The sequence below is a fragment of the Notolabrus celidotus genome, chromosome 3, assembly GCF_009762535.1.
Source record: "Notolabrus celidotus isolate fNotCel1 chromosome 3, fNotCel1.pri, whole genome shotgun sequence".
NCBI lineage: Eukaryota > Metazoa > Chordata > Actinopteri > Labriformes > Labridae > Notolabrus > Notolabrus celidotus.
In genome coordinates, this window is record NC_048274.1 from 13,939,135 (window position 1) to 13,959,335 (window position 20,201).

At 41.2% G+C, this 20,201-nt stretch overlaps 1 protein-coding gene across 1 annotated transcript in view; it reads right to left on the minus strand.

Annotated features, from left to right (window-relative positions):
* The window catches only part of zfhx3 (zinc finger homeobox 3), a 333,992-nt gene that overhangs the window by 302,234 nt on the left and 11,557 nt on the right, over nt 1-20,201 (minus strand). The gene's annotated exons all lie outside the window — the stretch shown is intronic.

Below are 20,201 nucleotides of genomic sequence, written 5' to 3' on the forward strand. Positions count from 1 at the left end.
CAAAAATTATCCCTTTAAGGTCAAAGGGACAAGAGACATAACTGCCAAAATTACCCATAATGGCTCACATGTGTAGCCCGAGCCTCGATTTTTTTTTGTGCCGGTAAATTTCAAATACTAAAATGCAAACCTTTATTAGACTCAGGCGAGAGTGAGTTATGCATTACCTCTGTACCTGCTGAACACAGACTACATGTGAGAAAATGAATTCATAAAAAGTGGAATCATTGTTCTTCAACCTTTCTATTTTCCAAGGTCGTGTTCATTTATCACAGCGGGGTGTGCAGCAGAGACCGGACAAAGGCTTGAATATATAATGGCAGCTATAGGATAAACAGTATGGGGCTGCAGGGATGAGGGGCACAACATATTCAGCATCAAGACTTGGCCTGATTAGATGTCCAGACATGCCATAACCTTGGGGATCTGCCAGTGAAAAAGGGGAGCAAGAGGAGGGGGGGTGGATGTGGGTGGGTTAAATGCAGACAGACAGAAAGGTGCAGACAGAAACACACACACACATAAGAAAAGAAAGAAAATGCATGGGGAAAAAAAACCCTATTCAGAAAACATTTTCATTTTCTTCCATCTGCACGTATATAAAATACGGTGAGGTGCCATTACTGAACCCCCCCCCCATTCTTCCTCTCTTCACCCCATGAAAAAAATAAATCTAATTTTCCCATCCCTGCCACAGAAACTCTCCCTCAACACACACATGCACACACACACACACACACACACACACACACACACACACACCCCATGAAGCCCCACCCACCACCACTCCCAGCCCACATCCAGGCTCCCCTCAGCCCCTTCCCCATCCTCGCTCTCATAGTGATGCATCCATTTCTTTCTCTAAGCAAGGCTCCATTTTGTAATAAGTTCTGATCAGTGTTTTAACCAATTTGCATTCAATCTTGAGAAAATGGTGGAAGAGCCTTGGTGGAGGAGAAAACGTTGGGGGGAGTAGCAAAGAGTACAGGGTTATACAAGTAAATTATCAAATATCGAGGAGGTGGTGGTGTGAATTTACGGTGGTATGGTGTTGCATGGTTGCTTATGCTTTATGTTTACGGCTGTCTGTCACTGTTCCCGTGGACAAATGGTCAAAATAAACAAGCTTGTCTAGCCTTTAATGCACATTTATTGAGCAACAGAGCCTTTCTAAGTGCCAAAGTAGACAGGTAACAATGTGGATATACTGGCCTGCCCCGCTTGCTGACAGGCAAGGTGGAAAGATGGCGGCTTGTTTTCTGCTTTTACTACCAAAAATGATGAAGAAACTACATTATCATTACAAATTACCAGTCCCTTTTACTTTAACTTTGGCTCATTCTGCACAGCCTTGGCAATGATATTTATTCATGATAACAAAAAAAGGGTGACAGGGTGAAAATGTGAGACAGGTATTCTCCACAGTCAATTGTCTCATACTGAAACTGCATTAGCTATTAGCTGCTGATACACACTGGCAGATAATGAATTTGATCATGCATGGAGGTGGATATGATTATGTGTGACCACCATCAAAAATAATCTGAAACTATTACTAAAATACAAAGAAGAGGTGAAATAAAGAAAGACTTTTCCTCCCTGAGATACTTAGATCACTTAAACTGTTGTGAAGCTGCTGACTTGATAACATCAGACACAGTAAGAGAAGAAAGGGTTTGGTTCAGGCTTTTATTTTTGGAATATTGTGGTTATAATGAATGGGAGAGCTAATTTGCCTCTATATGAAGCACTGGACCCCTACACGTGTGAACAGGAAGTAGAATGAAGGGCAGAACTTCCTGGGGTCAGTAGCCAGCCATGACCTGAGTACTAGTGGCCAGCTTTTAGGAGGAATCTTAGGAGGTGGTTCAAATCACGTTAAAGACTGGAGAGATAGCCAAGTTAATTACTACATCTCTGAAGATAGTTTTTTTTTTTCTTTCTCTGGAATCTGAATAAGTTTTTCATTAATGGTGTCACAGAGATCAGCAGTTATCAGTACCTCCGGAGGGATAGCAGGGGGGGAAAACAATCACTGATTCTTTCACACAATTTCACCATCTAATTTCCGACCATGCATTTTGGAACAAAATTAATTTCCTTGCCTATCTAATAAATCAGAAACAAGTGATTGCTGTTGCTGCCAATCCGGGCAGGCACAATGAGATCTCTGCGCTCTCTTCTGAAACAATGACTTGCGTGTCTCTGCTGGAGCCGAGACACGTCATGCAGTCGGGGCTTTGGGTCTGCGTGGGATCTCCCTCTCCAGCCATTTCCTCTGCATCACACTTACTCATTCACACAAAGCCTTCACTCCGTCTTTTATTAGAAACAAAATCAAGGCAATAGCATAATACTCTGATTAAATCTGGGAGCTATCCTCCTCCAGCCGCATCTCCCCAGTTGGCTCACGTCCTCAATGATCATCCTTATCAATCATATTGGTTTTGAATTTCAAAATAATCCCTAAGATGCTAATAGTTGCACAACAATAAGGTAATAATATTCTGTGGTGTGTATGATGTGCTGTATGCTACATTATACATGCAGCATCTTGTAAGATTCAATGCATGTTTTCCGCATGGCTTCCCTCTGAAACAACTGGGGGGTTTTGAAGATCGGCTATATGCTAAAACGCCTCAGGCTATCTTTACAAGGTTATAGAGCATTAAGAGTCGGAATGCACACCAAGGGAGACGATGGAGTGAACCACACACACACATACACACACACACACTCAAACATTACCACTAACACCACAGTCTGGACCCCATCTCCAGGGGCAGTCCCTCAGTAAAGCCTTCAGAGAGGTTGGGGGAAGGGTGGAGCAGGTAGGAAGGGTTAAACGATGGTGTTGTAAAACATTTATCTGCTTCAGATAGAGCGTTAGATAGGTTGAACCTCATCCCCTGCCATTACAGAATTACCCTAACTGCTGCCATAGTGTGGCTGAGCATAGACTCTGTGCCCGATCCCTCTCCACCATCCTATTGATTTTCACACCCTGAGACAGTGTGCTCCCAAAGGGCAGTAAATTATAGTGCGTTTTACAGGGAATTACACCTGCCCCGGAAACTTTACAGGGCTACGGGTGTCACGGACTGCTCTGGCAACTCTCCCACAGACTACTGTGAGAAAACTGGACATTGGGAGTTTTACTCAATCCTTTCAAACACACACATTAATGTGTTACATGTGGTGACATAAGTGCATAGAGAGGTTTCCTCGTGCAGCAAAAAAACTAATGTATAGACTTGTACTCTGCTTGACACATAACAGCAGTAAGACCGCTTTAATGTAATACTCCTCAGTTAACCAGGAGGCTTCTCTCTTGCATCTTAGAGGGCAAATGAAGGAAAAAATGCACATTTTACAAGACTGTATAGACTAACATTTCAGCATCCAAAGGTTATTTAATGCAGTTTAACTGTCTTTGGGTTTTTTTTTGGAGCAGCAAAAGAAAAACAGCACAACTGTAGAAGACGGAAGGGTGGGACATGGATCATCCCCTGGCTTGATTTTAAACGACTTTTCAGTAACAATCCCGCAGACTTGTGCTTCATTCATAATATTTTCATTCTAAACAGCTACCAAAACTTTTAACTGTCTTTGCAGCAGAAAAATACACAAAGCACATAGTCAGGAATGATGGTGCCAAAAAAGGTCATAATGTCATCTTTTTACATTAATGCTGATGCGCATGAGAGAGTTCATGGCTCAAAAACATAATTTATGATGGTCAGCATCAAATCAAAGTTACTCAAAGCCTTAAGGATAGAGGTTAATATAGTGGAAGTCGATATGCGGCAAAGGTTTCAACAAAAAGTACATATTCTTCTGTAATGCCCGAAACAAGATTAAAATGGCAGCTTGACAAAAAAACGCAGTTTTATTTATGTGCTGTACTGTTGATAATTCATAAGGCACCCAGCAGACTGTCATCCATCTTCGTGCACAAGACAACTGTGCAATAGATGGACACGGTTTAATGCCAAGGGGGGTATCTCTATAGTGGTGGAGGAAGGAATCAAGGAAGGAATTGTAGGCTAATAAAACTTCCTTAACTCTGCAACACCTGGATATATATGGTTTCTTTTCATTTCTTCTCCAGCTCCACTCACTCCTAGTAAAAACTAGCTCTCAACACCAGCACTCACTGACCTCAGGATAGCCCTGCAAACATGAAAGAGCCTTTATCTGTTCCAGGTGTGGGCTCACTCACGCTGTGAGTGTATGTGTGTGTGTGAGAGAGAGAGAGGGAGAGAGAGAAAGTGAGGGAGAGAGACACACAGATGTTTATGTACATGAACAGATTCAAGATCCACAAAAAATGTAGTAAACTAAAACAATGCGAGCACGCTGTACATCAAGTCCCTCACATGTGAAAGTGATTGGATAGCTGTGTTCACAGGCTCTGCTCAGGCCTGGTATCGTGTATCCACCTTGAGACCGTGGATGTCTGTGAACAGCTAAACTAAGTTGAAACTGCTCGAAGTTTTCATGTAGCATGAGGATGCTCTGTTAAACACTTGAGATCAGAAATTGTTTCCTGAATGCCTCCGACTTTCTTGCAACTGGGACATGATAAAAACAAATTCATAATGCTTAACAAGGAATCAAAGTTGGTGAATCACCTGAAAACCAAAATAGAAGACATTGTCGGACATATAGGTCGACTGGAAATGTGTAGTGGAACACATACTGTATATAGTGAACAACAGGCTATATAAATCTGTTCTGAACATCTCATTCTCATCCCCAAATGTTCAAACTCTAAAGGACTTGTCCGAGTGGATCACTGTACGACCACAAACCTTCATATCAGATGAGGTAGCACACAAATAAATACAAACATCCACAAGCAAGCAGTACGCCGCACAAAAGTGACCCCAGCCCCCTCCCCTCCCCCTGTCCCTCTCACTCTGTCTGGTTTCAGGTTAAACTTGACCCCTCACACTTGACCTTTTGGGGCTTGGCTCAGCCCTGGTGGAGCAGAGAGAGACAAGGGCACAGCTGTGAGGGAGGGTCTGCAGCAGGACAGACTCCCCTCTGACAAAGGGAGAAATTCAATTGCAGCATATTAGTGTCCGAGTAGTTGAATATCACTCATTCTGGCTAACTGGAAACATCTTTTCTTCTGCGCTCAAGGCAGCGTCCATTAACCTCTAAAACAGTGGGAGGGCCACAGAGAGGAGCTCTCAGCCTCAACTCTCAGCCAGCACCTCTCTGCAGCACTCTATTTTTAACCTCTGATACATATTGCTGTGGTCATTATTTTCAATGTTTCTGTCCCGCACTGTCAAACGCCTTGCAGGTTTGATGTATGAACGGTGGTCCATCACTTACATTGTTCCCCAGGACAACCAATGAGTGTGTGGTTCCCTGCAGTGGGCCAGACAAAGACAGATAGATGGGCCCTGGCTCAGGCCATACGTACCAGGGGACACTTCTCAGGACAGCTTACAAATAGGACTGAGAGGGAAGGGATGAAGCCGAATAAAAGCTGATACTCTACAGAGCTGCTCAACCCATAACTGTCACCTCTGCAGATTGAACAGCCTTCCTAAATGAAGATAAAGTATCGATCCACGGAGTAATATCTTGTGTTTGGTAAGTCTGCAATGAGAAGGAGAGACGCCAGAGAAAATATTCTCACGCTATTTGAATATTGATCTCAATAGTGAAGCCTAGACTTTCCAAACATGAAACAGGAAAGCATTTAGACGCAGGATCCAACTCCTCTCAGGGAGCTGCTTTTTTACAAATTAAAAACAAGAGGAAAATCATACTGAAATTGGGTCCCATCTCACTGCAACAACCCTCCATCCCCTTGCCTTCCCCCCAACCATCCCCAATGTCTCTTTTCTTCACAATCAGTGTCAGAAGAAGCGGCGAGGAACGGTTTGTGAGAAACACTTATCTAGCACAGCGGCAGAGCCCTGTTCCTACACCCTTTATCTCACCAGGAGATGGAATTCAATATACAAAAACCCCATCATGCAGCAGCATCACGCCTGTGCTGGGGATAAGGGCAGGGTTGCCAGGTAATTGGTTGGTGGTGGACGAACACAAGGTTTGAGACTACCCGTGGAGGAGTGGAGATTACAGGAAGGGGTGGAGGGACTGGGTAACTGGGAGTCAGTATGGAGGGGGGGTTAGTAGTGGTTCTTGACAATCTTTCTCCACTTCCCCCCCTTCTCCTCCATCCACCCATCCCTACTCCGCCTGCTCATGTAATCTACAGCCCCACAAATGCATGTGCGCGCTTATGTGTTGGTGTGTTGGTGTGTGTTTTTTTTTGTTCCGGAATGAATAACAAAGCATGTCAAGTTTATTTGTTTAGTCCCTATGTCAGAAGCGACCCCCAAACCCCCCTTTAGAAAAGAAAAAATGACAATACTTTGATTCTATTATACAAGTTTGTATTTTGCATCCATTGTGCACATTAATTAAGAAAATCCTTCACATCCATGACATTTAAATTAAAATTAAAGCAGATAATGTCAAAACATAGAGTGAGGATCATTATGGAGCAAAAATAATTTCTCCTCTTTGAGATAATGTAAAAGGGGGATTGGAGGGTGATGATCGTGGACACGCAGTAAGAACACTGGAAGAAGGGGGAGCACACAGGAAATCCACGGGCACACCATTTCCCGTTTTCAGACTCCAGGAGATAACGGGGACAGGAGAGCGAGAGATAAAGGAACATGTGAGAGAAAGAGAAAGAAAAAGTCATTTCTCTGATTTATTTATGATGCAATGAAGGTATGCTGAACGCATCAGAACATGCAGCAGTGGTCATACTGTCAGGGAAGATGAAGTGTCTTCATAGTCGACTGAGCGGACGAGCGAGGGAAAGAAAGAGGGGGAGAGAGAAAATTAGAGAGAGAGAGAGAGAGCAGGGTGGCTGTACTGCAGAAGGGTGTTAACCATCTCATCTCTACCGCACCACCGCACTCGCCACAAAATGGCTACTTCGTTCCTTCTGACGGCCAGCGACCAGGAGGGGGGCCATCTCAACCGCCGCTGCCTCATCTCCCACCTCCGTATTAGATTCTTCAACCTCAACTGTTTCTCGTATTTATGGTTCGGTTTCACACAACACCCCGCGGTGTGGCTTTTTACCTGCACACTTTATACCACAATGAAATCTGATCATTTATTCACATTTTTCAAGCTCAGTTTAATTTTGTGACATATTCCACTTTAGACTCAAATCTGCCTCTGTGACTGCAAACAGTCCATGTGGAGATGTTGTACGTACAGAATCAAGAACAATAGAGTTAAGTGAACAAAGACAGTGAACCAGGGGATCTTCTGCATGTTGTCTGCTGCTGAGAGTGTAAACTTAGAGGAAAAAGACCTCTCAAGAGAAGCTGGTATCCAGATAGCCGGGTTTTCATTATATAATGAATGAAATGCTTGAGATCTGCATACAGAAACATTAGGCAGATGGAAGGGGAAAAGTCAGAGCAAGTATTGTGCGTGCCGCTGCCTTGTAACACAGGACATGAGCCCATGTCCAGGGCAACATCCCCCTCTGCAGGCAAAGAGAACACAATCACCCAACACAAATCCCTCTTTCATAAACTAAGATGGAGCCTTGGAGGCCATTTCCTTCATTACTTTTCATCTATTTCTCATTGTTCTGCTTCCATCTGAGGACCATTCAAGATAAAGTCCAAATAAAAATAAAAAGATGTTGCTTTTACCAGAAATGGAAAGCAGATAACTCATGTTGTCAAGTGGTGCTGCCTGTTCAGGACAAGAGGTGTACACAAACAGCCAGCCTCAGTCCACAGTGGTTTTATAAAAAGTAGGCTCACTTCTAAAATGTTGTCGAGTAGAGAGGAGATAAAAACAACATATTCCCTCTCTTTTCTGATCCAGCCTTATTTTTCTCTTGTAATCATTTCTTCTCCGTGTGTAGACCCACCTGGGAGTTACTGGGAGTTTTAAGCCGAGCATGCATTTTAAAATAAACTCCGAATTATATCTAATGTAATGGGTCACAGATGGATCACCTTCAAATGCTACTCAGAAGACAACATTTGCTTCACTTTTCATTCTTACTGGCACTCCAGAGAGTTGTGAATACACAAGAAAACAGCATGAATGCAAATCCATATTTTGTGGCCCCGCTCTGAATATTTACCTTGTTTACATGCAAGTAAAGGAGTGGAGAGACAGACTGCAGGATGAGCCCACACGCCTCTGCCTCTTTGGATTTCTCAGATCGCGAGAGATTCTCTGTTGCCTTTAACCTCTACATTGAAAATATGTATACATCTTATGACCAAATATTAGTCTTTTGGAATTAAATTCAAAATCATTCATGGCACAGTGAATAAAAGAGTCCTCTCCTGGGACACACTTAGACAAAGCTTAAGACTAGAATGAAAATTAAATCTTAATTTTTTGCTGTATTACAGAAACCAGTTTCTAAGACTAACGACAATCATCCTTTTTTTGATATCCACATAGTATTTGACCAAAAATAATCACACCTGAATGTCCATGGTTATTTGATAGTTTGACAAATTTGAGATCTGTGCAAAATTGCTTTAATTCATCCAACACTCTGGTACTCTGGAGTTGTTTAAAAATAAAACTTCAGAAAAGTAGAAATTTAGTTCCTGAATGGCATTAAGTTTCTAAAGGCTAAAAGCGTAAGCCGATCAATATTTCCACATTATCATTCTGCTCAGAAAATTAGAAAGATATAAGCCTTATATAAAAAACAATCTCCTGTGCTTATGAGGAACTATTTTTTCCACAATTCATCCAGCGATTGACCAGGCACTCTTCCCTCTGTGTTATGGAAGACTTTGCCATTGAGCCTTTGAATCAACTGATGCTTTAGCACAAGCCTTCAACTCCAAAGTTATTTCTTCGGGATTTCCTTTAAGTTCTTTGAGAAGAGCTGGCATTTGGAATACATATTATACATAAAAACTCAGTCAAATAAACTAACAAAAGTTGGGGGATCAGCAGCATCAAAGCATTCCTGGGCTGGCTCGAACCACATGATGAGCCGCGTGTCTTTGTGAGCAGAAGCTCCGAGATGTTCAGCACATCTCAGAGCCTGGCTTTAGATTTTTTCGGCAGATTATCTTTCGGTCTTTGAAGCCCAGAACCCACCTGCTCCAATCCCGACAGCGCTCCTCCGGTTTTCAGGCTGCAGTTCCATTGGTCAACATAAACAGCACCTATGAGCCTCGCCCTCGGGGGAATTCCTATTTATTACTGACCAAAGTCAGAGCCGAAGCTCCCTCGCAGATCTTCAAAGGAGCCCCGGCAAATATGCCCCCCTATGAAATATGAATCATTTGGGAGAGTTGCTGGAAAATCTGAAATAATTCTCTGAGTATGGATAAGTCAACATGTATCCTTGATCTACCTCTATGGATTAAAATTTCAAAAGAGGCCCCGCTCAGCCAATTTAAATTACAGCCAGGTAAATAACACTGCTAAAAAAAAAACTTTTTTTGATATGCTAAATTTGATTTAATCTTTGCAAACACAAATCAAACATTCATTTTATTAACTGAATAAAATCCTCATCTAGTTATTAAATTTCGATTTACATCGAGGTCATCATCTGCTGGACAACAAATTCAAAAGACTTGCTTCAGGAAGAGCTCCAAATGGGCCTCGAATATTAATAAAATGCTTTAATACAAATTTTTTAATTGCTATTTTTGTTCTCCTTTGCTCAGGCATTGAAAAGATTCAGCAAAGTAGGAAAGCGAAAGACACAATGACAGCATAGAAAGACTTTGAGACAGACGTAAATACAAATAAATGTACAACACTTGAATCTTGTCTTTACATCAGCTGAACTGAGGAGAAATGTCAGTAGAGCCACATAAAATCAAAACTTATGAGAGCAGGAGTTAGCAGGCAGGCCTGAATGAAAGGGGGTCATCTTGCATGCTACCTTCAAGGTAGAATGAATAATAAATGGGCCAGCAATGGACACAGAGAGCTGCTATCAATATTTTAATACCTTCACCTCTAATTTCAGACTCGCTCTTCCAGATTGCCACCAATGTCGCTGTGCATACTCTTAACCTCTTCTACTAAGCGATAAGCAGGTTACACTCACCAAAATAGAATCGGCATGTTTAGAAGGAAGCAGGGGACAGATTTGTTCTCCTGTGGAACTCTACAGTTTCACTTATTTACCCTCTATTGGAGGCGGACTGAAGTTACAGACCGGTATTTTCATACAATCACTGCTTTCAATAAGCATGAGTTAGAATAAAAGGTCACTCTAAGAGGATACTGGTCACTCTGAACACTTGACATTATTTGAAATTGAATAAAAACATGAACCCAAAGGAAGCGGGTGAAATTTGGAAAGATAACATAACAGTGATTCAGCGTCTGAGTTCTCTGATGTAAACAATTATAGGCTGAACTCACTGAACCCAAACTTAAAACCTTTTAACTTTTGTGTTTATGCACACTGGTTGGAACTCTGGGGGCAAATGAGATATGTACTCCTCTGCCAGGCTTTGTGCGTAAATCCTTTTGTCGTCCCCTCTCTCATAAAGTGTCACTGTCCTGATTACCCTGCAGTGCGGCACAGAAGCAAATGGGCTAGCAGCGATGGGAGGGAACGGGGGAGGGGGGTGAGTGTGCGAATGAGATGCTCACTGACCCCGCCACCATCACAAACCAGCAGTCTGATCTAATATCCTGACTGGCTGAATGAGTGGATAGTTCTGGAGATAGCAGGACAACTCTCCCCTGCTGCAGCCCTTGTTTTTAACTTCAACCATTGACTATACAACTTATTTATTAGGCAGCCACCACTGACGCACTATGCTGTTACTGGTTACAAGTCAAAACAACACAACAAACTGTTCAAAATCCAACCTCAAGATGCTGAATTCATATTTGAATGTGGAAAAACAAAACCAGACAACTGAAAAACTCCAAGAAAACATTCCCCTGCATTTGTTAAATTCATATAATCCTGTGCTCTGCATTGGACAGTGACATTTTGAGGGTTACCAAATCAGTATTCCAGACGCTTGTCATTTATTAACACAAGATCTGGTTGGATAATGATGACTTGGCCTGCACCCAGAGACAGTTCTGTGGGCCATTAAGTCATGCAGGGTCCAAAAAGTAGAGAAGGGGACTCTAATTGAGAGTCTGATTATTTGTGTGTAGCGCAGTCTCTTCAAATATCACAAAGCTCCTCTATACAGCGAGACCTGTCACTCAGATTTGTGTCCATGCACTATTATCCAAACTGTTCTCAAGTTAAGTGCTCAGTTCCAATCAACCAACAACTAAGATGAACTTAATTTCTTAATTCAGGACACTCATAGAAAGTTAGTTTCATGCCCGGCCCGTCCTCTCAACTCCACATGCCAAGGCTGAGTTGTGTATGAACTGAATTTATTCAACCAAGTCCCACAAACTCCTGCACCACAGCCAACAGACAGGCCTGGAAATACTCAGTGCCGCTCAGAAGTCAGCACAACGGACAGCAACACCAGAGACCGGATGCATCTCATGTCTGTTCACATTAAATGAGAGGCTGACGATGTTAATTAGGCAGAGTAAATTTACATCAGCAAATTATGTAAGCAGCTAGAAGAGTAACAAAGCGTGATACCAGTTAAGTCACAGCTTGGCAAACGCTGCCCTGCCACTTCATGCTGATGTGGCCATGGTCGATCAAGCAGAGAAGCCTCAAATGCCAATTAGACATGAGTGGGTAATTGTGCCGGGCAGGGGGGCTGGTGGCACAAGGGACTTTGTTACAATGTCCTCAGGCACTCTGTGTTTCAAGCCTTCTCCGACATAGAAAGTGACACATCTGAGTTCACTGATAGTGCTCCTCTCTCAGTCACTCACACACAAACACAGACACCCAGACAGACACACACACACACACACACACACACACTCACACTCACACTCACACTCACACTCACACTCACACACTCACACACACACACACACTCACACACATGCAAGTATGGACTGTCTGGAGAAGAGAGCCAGACAGACAGGAAATAAGCCTACATTTTTTAAGTGTTGTTGCAAAGGACTTTGATGTATATATTTCTGAAAATGAATACAGCTGCATAATCCTCAGTTTGTTCAATAACTAATATATCAAACAATCATTAAAAAACTGGTGCTGCAAACAGAAAAAGTCTCCCCATCTCATCCAAACATGTCAACAATAGAACTTGTAGCTGGGAAAAAGTGCAAAACAAAAAGCTGTTGTCAGTGTAAACAACATTTACTTTCCAGTATCAGGCCTGTTTATGATGCTGCCAAGTGATCTATAAATCAATAAAAACTTCCCAGAACTCTCCTGCAGAGTTGCATCCAAGTCAATACTTGTGCGTGATGCTGGTGTTAGTCGCTGCATGTGTTAGTCTGTATTCTGGTTTACTTCATCACAAAAGTAACAGTTTGCCTTCCTTTCTCCGTTTCAAATTCAAAAATACTTGCATGTAAATAACCACACTGACAGAGTGTATGAGCACACTGTGTATACTGTATGACTCTGTCTTTAGTAGATCACCACTCTGTTGACCTTTTCTTTGTGGCCTAATAGCTTGTTGTTACAACCAACTTTTACTATTGAATAACACAATCACAATACAATATCTGTTATTCTTATGTTCAATAGATTCAAAAAGGACCATGAAAACAGACATTTTTTCCAACCAGAAGCTGAAGTGAGCGATAAAGGGGACGTTTCACAGCATTGTACAATGATTGAGGTCTACAAAAAGACCATGCACTAGGGATGTAAATTTCAAGTATTCTCAGTGATTGATCTTTGGAAATGTTAAAGACAAATTATCGATTAATCATTAAAAAAAAAACGTAACCGATTTCCATGTCAAAAAACCAATGTCAAATGCGTTTTCCCCTGAATCAAATTTTCCTTCACAACACAATGTATATGACTGACAGTATTGAATAGCTACGGATCGTATTGAGGTGTTCAAAACATTAAACACGCTGAATATCAACATGTGGAGCAGGCTCATAATCTCCGTGGACATACAGTCACAAAAGTGAAGGCTCAGACTTCAACAAGGAAACTGAACAGAAACATATTTTAGACTCACAGTGTCCGGTTTTCTGTCTACTCGTTCTTATTGAGAAAAATAAGCATCTGTATGTGGTCAGACGTCAACAGGGTCATAATCAGTCCGGCGGTGGAGAAAAAAAGCGCTCATGGAGACCTGTCACTCAGCTCCAGACCCCAGCTGAGCGTCTCCGCTGTGCGCAACACCTTTAGTCAGCTGATTCACATCAAAAATTGCTTTAAACTAAAACACCTCCCTGATAGCTGAACGAAATATGAGACCACATGATATTTGTTTCACGTGATATAAATCGAAACAAAAAATGTATTCAGGTGAGTTCTTAACAATCAATTAATCGATACTCAATTAATAGTTAACATCCCTACCACTGCTTTTTTTTTGCCTTGTATTACTGTTACAGTGTGTCAAATGTTGATCTGTCTTCAATGAGCACTGTGTGCACTTCAGCACTGTGTGCAGGTTGGAAATCAAAAATTCAGAAATAAACCATTTTGAGCGCCCAAGTGTTTATTTTTTGCTGCCGTGGTATCAAAACAGGTATCGGTATCATCTTATTTACTAGTATCGTATCAAAGTTCAAATTTCTGGTGTCCTGCCAACTCTTCTTCATGATAATTACAATGTGCGGGTGCTTTAATCTATTATCCACCAATCAGCTGAGTCTAAAATGTATTGCCAAAACAAGTGATTATTTTCTTAGTGAAACTGAATGTACTGTAGTTGATCATGTTATGGGAATAGCTGAGTGTTTGAACTAAAAGCCAGAGTATCTTCTCTCCTTTCTGAAGCACTACTGGTTTCAATGAAGCCTTGGCTCTGATCTATCCTCCCTCTATCTCTCGCCCTCACAGCAGGACTCGGTAGCCCACGATGCCCACCCACACCTCGACTTTCTCTTGATTCTAATAGGCTCAGATCAGTCTTATGCTTCTGTAATCTCTGCATGTTAATACTCCCATGGTAACATTCTCTCACCTAATGGCCGCACAGTGAGAGGCCTTTTCAACCACATTACCTCTTATTGAGTAACGGAGCCCCATCGTTCCAAATAAGACAAATTTAATTGACCGAGTCTATAAAAATCTCTGTGCCGCTGTGAAAGACCTGTTCCTTGGGTTTCTTTATTTATTTATTCTCTCTGTTTTCCCGCCTTGCAGAGCGCAGCCCGGCATGAGGCTCAAGGAAATTAGGTTTATTCCACTCCATAAGAAAAAAAGGAAGGATGCAGAGGAGAAATTCAAAGGTTTCAAAATTAGATCAACAGTCTCAACAATCAATCAAAGGCAGGGTTCCTCAGGTGTCAGCCTTGGTTGTAAGTTCAAAATGAACCTTTAAAACAGCAGGTACATAGTCCACTCTTTAGTGCACCATGCAGGGGGCGACAGGCTGTTGAAAAGGAAGGAAAAATCACAGAAAGTGTGGAAAACAAGCACAGCATGGATGTTCTAGTATATATTAATCTAATGTTTGTGATTTCTCTAACATTATTCATATGCACTTAGGTACTTATGATGATTTATTTTTAAAGAAGGAAGGAGCAGGCACATTTCTATTTCTTATACTGGAAGCCGTTTCATTTATTGGTCCAGGGAAAAGGATATTTTTAAATGTATGCCAGACGGAGCTGCTAAAATGGTCTAACTACATCAGTCAGCCGAAGGTGTCTTAAAGTAGAGATTTCTTTTGAAACTTTTTTGAAGCAGTGTGTTATAAAAGGATGTTTGTGCCCTGACTTTCACCCACAATACACATAATCCTGCTATGACTACTGAAGATACTGAGCTCAAGGTGATACTTAAGTGATTAACCAAATAAATATTATATCCAGTGTAAAAGCTGGGGATTGTATAGAGCTGAACATTAAAAACACTGGCCTTAAACTCGCCTGTTGAGAAAAAAAAGGGATAATAAGGAGAAAAAATGGCTGGCATATAGTCAGGTAATCCTACCAACAGAGTGCTTCCCCGTGAAGGATTTAACTATTCCCAGCTACTAGATAAACCAGATATTATATTGGAGAGTGGAATATGTGTAAGTGTATGCGTGTCAGTACAGGTAGTGTGTGTGTGTGTGTGCTCACACTTTGGAAGGAGGGGCATAACCTCGGTCTCCTGTCAGACACACTGTGGTGATGGAGGTCCTATAATTTGCCCAGGAGGATTTTGCGCCTTACCATATTTTGAAAGCGGTTGAATTAACTTTCTGTCCATTAAATCCTGTATCAGGCAATATAATTCCTTTTCTATTCCCTTTTCTCCACCTTTTAGAGAAATTTCTATCAATCTCATTTTACGCATGATTACAGTTTTAATGAATGATGGTCAGTGTTATTGCTGGGGTTAATCTCCACTTTCTCTTCTTAAATGCTGGTAACTGGGCTAAACACAGCTGATAAAGCTCCAGGCTGAGAAAAGACCTCAAAAAAAGCAATCTGCTTTCTCTTAAAAGCATTCTTACATTATTAACATTTTTAGTAATACCATCATATGAATCACAAAAATATAGCAGTTAATTGCCTATTACATTCTCTGGTTTATCAAAACTTAAGATCAAATCCCCCTGATGGGCTTCATTAAATGTTAAATCAAGCCATGATTGAAATGAAATTTTTCTTTTTAAGTTCTCTGCTCACAACGGTCAGTTAATAAACAACCAGAGTTTGAACTGGAGAACTAAAATGCTGAATCTGCTTTGATGCACTAAAGACCCTCTCTTCAATGTTTCCACATTATCAAAGGAAGAGACAATTCCTTAAAATATTCCACAATGTGCACAACCTTATCGTCCCTTTTTTATTAGGTCTGAGTCTCTTTGTCTCTTGGGTCCTTATTATAACTTTAACTCTCCATGTCTTAATGTGTCCTGTTAGCTCTAATAGAGAGTAGGTTAATGAGCACAGGCAGTTGCGGATCTCATCAGGTAAGCTGAAGTGGCTTAAACAGCAACATCTGAAAGGGGAGGACATTTTTTGCAATGGAGCTATGAGATATGTATTCATTGCGTATCTAAGCATTGAAAAGTATTGGCTAAGTGTTAGGAAAGGAGTTTCAAGTACAGTAAAGTAAAAATATCCTTGAAATCAACATTCAAATGCGCGTGCAAGATGAATACTAATGAACTCAGAGAGGCTGGAAGAAATTGGGAATGGGGCAATTAAAGAACGCCTGAAGCAAGTTTACAGAGGACAAAGCATGCAGTCGTTCTAATTAAATCCTGTGGCAGACACCTGGCCTTTCACCTCCTCCTCCATTTCCCTGAGCTCCCAAGTGGCAGTCACGAAGAGGGGTGTCTCACAAGCTTCATACTCCTCTTCCTCACTCATGCTGCAAAAAAAAAGCTCATCTTGTTCATGGGCAAACGCTCCCAACAGATCCAGTCAGTCGTAGAGGACTAGGGGTCATGGAGATATAGCTGTTACTATTTACCACACATCTCTGGCTCCCACAGGATTATCCCAGCACAATATCTCTGGCTCAAAAGTCAGCTGGTGACAATTCAAACTAGACTGAGAGAGCTGTTTTGAACTTTTAAGAGGACTTTACTCATGTTACCGTGGATTTTCTCTGAACAGATGATCAGAGATCCAAAAGGGGTAAACTAAAGTTTCGACTGGATACTTGTGTTGGCTCTTATCCTACATTTGAGTGTCAAGGAGGTTCAAGCAAGGGCCTAAACATCTGAAATCTGAGACTGACACATGCACAGCACACACTTTTGGCACAAGGCTGGAGAGAGCTGAGACACAGTGCTTTGCGATTAAAGGGAACACAGAGCGCAGGATAAGTGAGGTTTCACAACCTCGCTCCCGCAGGGATCTCTTAGAAGTACAAGACAGTGAGGAGGAACGACTGTCAAAGGGAAGCTCCCTGGTAATGGTACGGAAGTTAATAAAATGAAGGAAGGTAATGGAAATTGGTTTTAAACCACTGGCCACATTCCTCCTGAGATAGAGATGGCTTGGGCTAATGAAGCCTGACAGCCTATTCCACAGCAGTTCCACACTTACAGCACATTCACCTCCAACACCGTCTCCTCCCACCACCAGGACGAGCCAAGGTAGAGGGGATAAAGTTACAACTTCACACCGATTAACTACTCCCTGTTATCTACTTATTTAACACTCAATCCAACCTGAAAGTGTGCAGTGGCAGCACGGTTCCTCTAACATCAATATACTGACAATTCCCTCATTCTGCAGAATTAACTGTGTGTAGCTTAACCCAAATGACAACCATTATTTAGCATTAACCACAATACTACAAGGGCAGACATCTTGGTGGTGCAAAGACCTCAGCAGCTGGCTCCTGATTTTGTGAACTCAAAAAATGCCAATAGCAGCAAATACCACCAAACCACTAGAGAAGGGTTTTAAGACTAATCAAATGTATTCCTTGAAGAATAGTTTAAAAGGGTTCACTTCCACCAAATGCTGATTTGGGTTTTCACAATTTCAGATTTTGTTAGGAGTAATCCGCTGATCCAATAAAATAGATTGTGTGTGAATCCTATCCAACCTTGTTATAAATCATCACACAAATCAAATTCTTACAGCTCCACATAGCAATTTTAAACAAAAATCTAAGTTTAGCTTATTAATTCATCAACGGAAAGTAAAACTGCCAGAAAATAAATTAATCTTTCACAATCTACCAGTGATTACTGTATAGACATTTTGGCACTAGATTAGAATTTCCATTCTCTAGTCATTAGTGATTAGTGATTAGTTCAGACCTTAGGTGATCTATTTACCGTGGAGATACCTATTTTTAGACAATTAACACTTAAGGCTCGCCTAATTTTCTAATGAACATTCTTAGGGATAATTGCATTAGTGCTATTGTGTGATAGAATAAGGGCAACTATGTCAAGGAAGGAAAAAAAAAGACCTAGAAATCCTGAAGTCAATCTGAAGTTGTGTGAAGCGCTCATAGGTTATGGTGGTGGAATAGGACCATGGATTATCCAACAAGTTCTCCAAATGGAATGGCAGAATATGTTGGTAAAATAGGCTTCTACAGTGACTAATCATGATTAAAAATGGAATATGTTACTTTGAAAATGATTTTCTTTATAGGCTTAAGTCATAAGTAACCTCATGAGTGTACTATACACATTGAGTTTCAAGTCGTAAAAGTACTGAAGTGGTAGAAGTAATACCACCAATACCAAGGTTCACAATTCTTTGAAAGGTGATCGCATCACTTTGGCAGTCACAGACTTTGTGCTCTTATCGCTGATAGATGTCACGATGCCTCCTATTAAAGAATATCACTGCAAGAACACAAATGCTTGTCCTGGGTTATGCATTAAAGTTTCATCCCCATTACACTTATTAATAATATGTCATTTTATTCACATGCAAGAACTGCACCAATTATGGAATGGGAACAAAAAGTATGCTTTTTATGGTTAGCTCTGGGTTTAAATGCTTTTGGGACCATTTAAGTAAGTTAAGGTATACAACTCAACAAAAAAGATATCCTAAACTTGTAATTGTTACATAACTAACTTCAAAACATACTGGCAAGGCTTGGCATATAACTTGAATCAATCTGAAATGGTAGGAGTTTCACAGAGGTGAGAGACGGATGAGGTGCAGATAATCTACATCCTAGAAAAAGTGCAGAAAACTTTGGTAGACAGAATCAGAGAGGGCAGAGCGTGAGATCGCTTGAACACACTGTCTCTGCCCACTAACACTCTCTCCTGCAGTGGACTTCCTCTAACCTCACTCCTTTCTTCTTCTGTCTCCGTTTCATGTCAACGTGGAACTAATGCGTTGTTTATTTCTTCTCAAAGTTAGCGTCTGAGGTGCTCTGCTCACGCAAGCTGTCTTCACTTGTAGTCATCTAGATCCATGGGTGATAGCGGAGAACTTTAATGTAGGGATGGAGGGGTCTGTGAATTCAACCAACTAGTTTATCAATGTTGTGCCACATCACAACAAAAGTGGTCCCATTAAAATTAACACAAAGAGCAAGTTTATAGACTGTACTCTTTAAAAGAAGTTTAACTGACAGAAACCTTCAGACTGGTGAACATCCTTCTGCTGCAATCGGATGAAAAGTTCACGCTTTACAGCAATTTGTACAACTTGTACTAAACAATGTACTAATGTGTGTTTACTATGGTACAAATATATCATGAGTGCATTATTTTATAAGAACAAATGTTGATTTTTTTTTGCAAATGTAACAACTTTTAAATCACAATTCAAGTTTAGATTAAGAGGAGGTAATCAGAACATGTTTTCAGTAAGTCTAATATTTTGTTTTAGGAGCAGAAAGCTTATTTCAGAGGAGAAGGGATGGTTTTTCATGACTATCTTTGAGACAAGATATATTCTAAGACTGCACACACTGACAAAGGTCCTCCTGCACACCCTAGTGGAAACACAAGGGGAATGTTTGAAGTGAAGACATTGGGGATACAGACTTCCCTTGTTACTCAGAACATCAGAGAGATTGAATTGTAATCTAGTCCTGACTCCCCTGGACATTTATAAATAAAATATCAACTTACTGAGACCTTAAGACAATCCCCGCCATGCCACAGTGGCAGGAGAGGCAGGCATGGCTGGTCAGAAGGAGGGCAGCCAGAGGAGAGTTTGAAACCAAGTGGTGTTAGATAGTTATACCTAATGAATTGGAAGAAGGAGCGATTTTTCTGGGTCCCTGTGCCCCAGGATGGCCCCGACTCGACCAGAGCCAGCCTTCAGAGAAAGGTGCTCTGTCTAATCTGGCCTCATTTTATGCCTCTTTAACCATGACCAATGTATTTAAATGGCTGTTTCTTTGACAGATGCTCAGTTCAAATTATTCCTAACTGGAAATTTGTAGGAGTGATATTAAATATCCTTCAGGCCAGGCTGCCTAAAGAGAACATAGGAAACATCAAAAGGCCAAACACTTCAAAAAACTAAAACTAATGATCCTAGCCCTCCTCCAGGGAGAAGGAGGGCTTCAAAAATTGTCCAGCTTCCCCCTAGCCACAAAAAACATCACTCCTTTAAATGTAGATTTGACCATTTCCCCAACCCTGCTGCATTTACAAGTGATTTAACATGAGATACATAATGTATATCTCCCTACCTCTAAATCC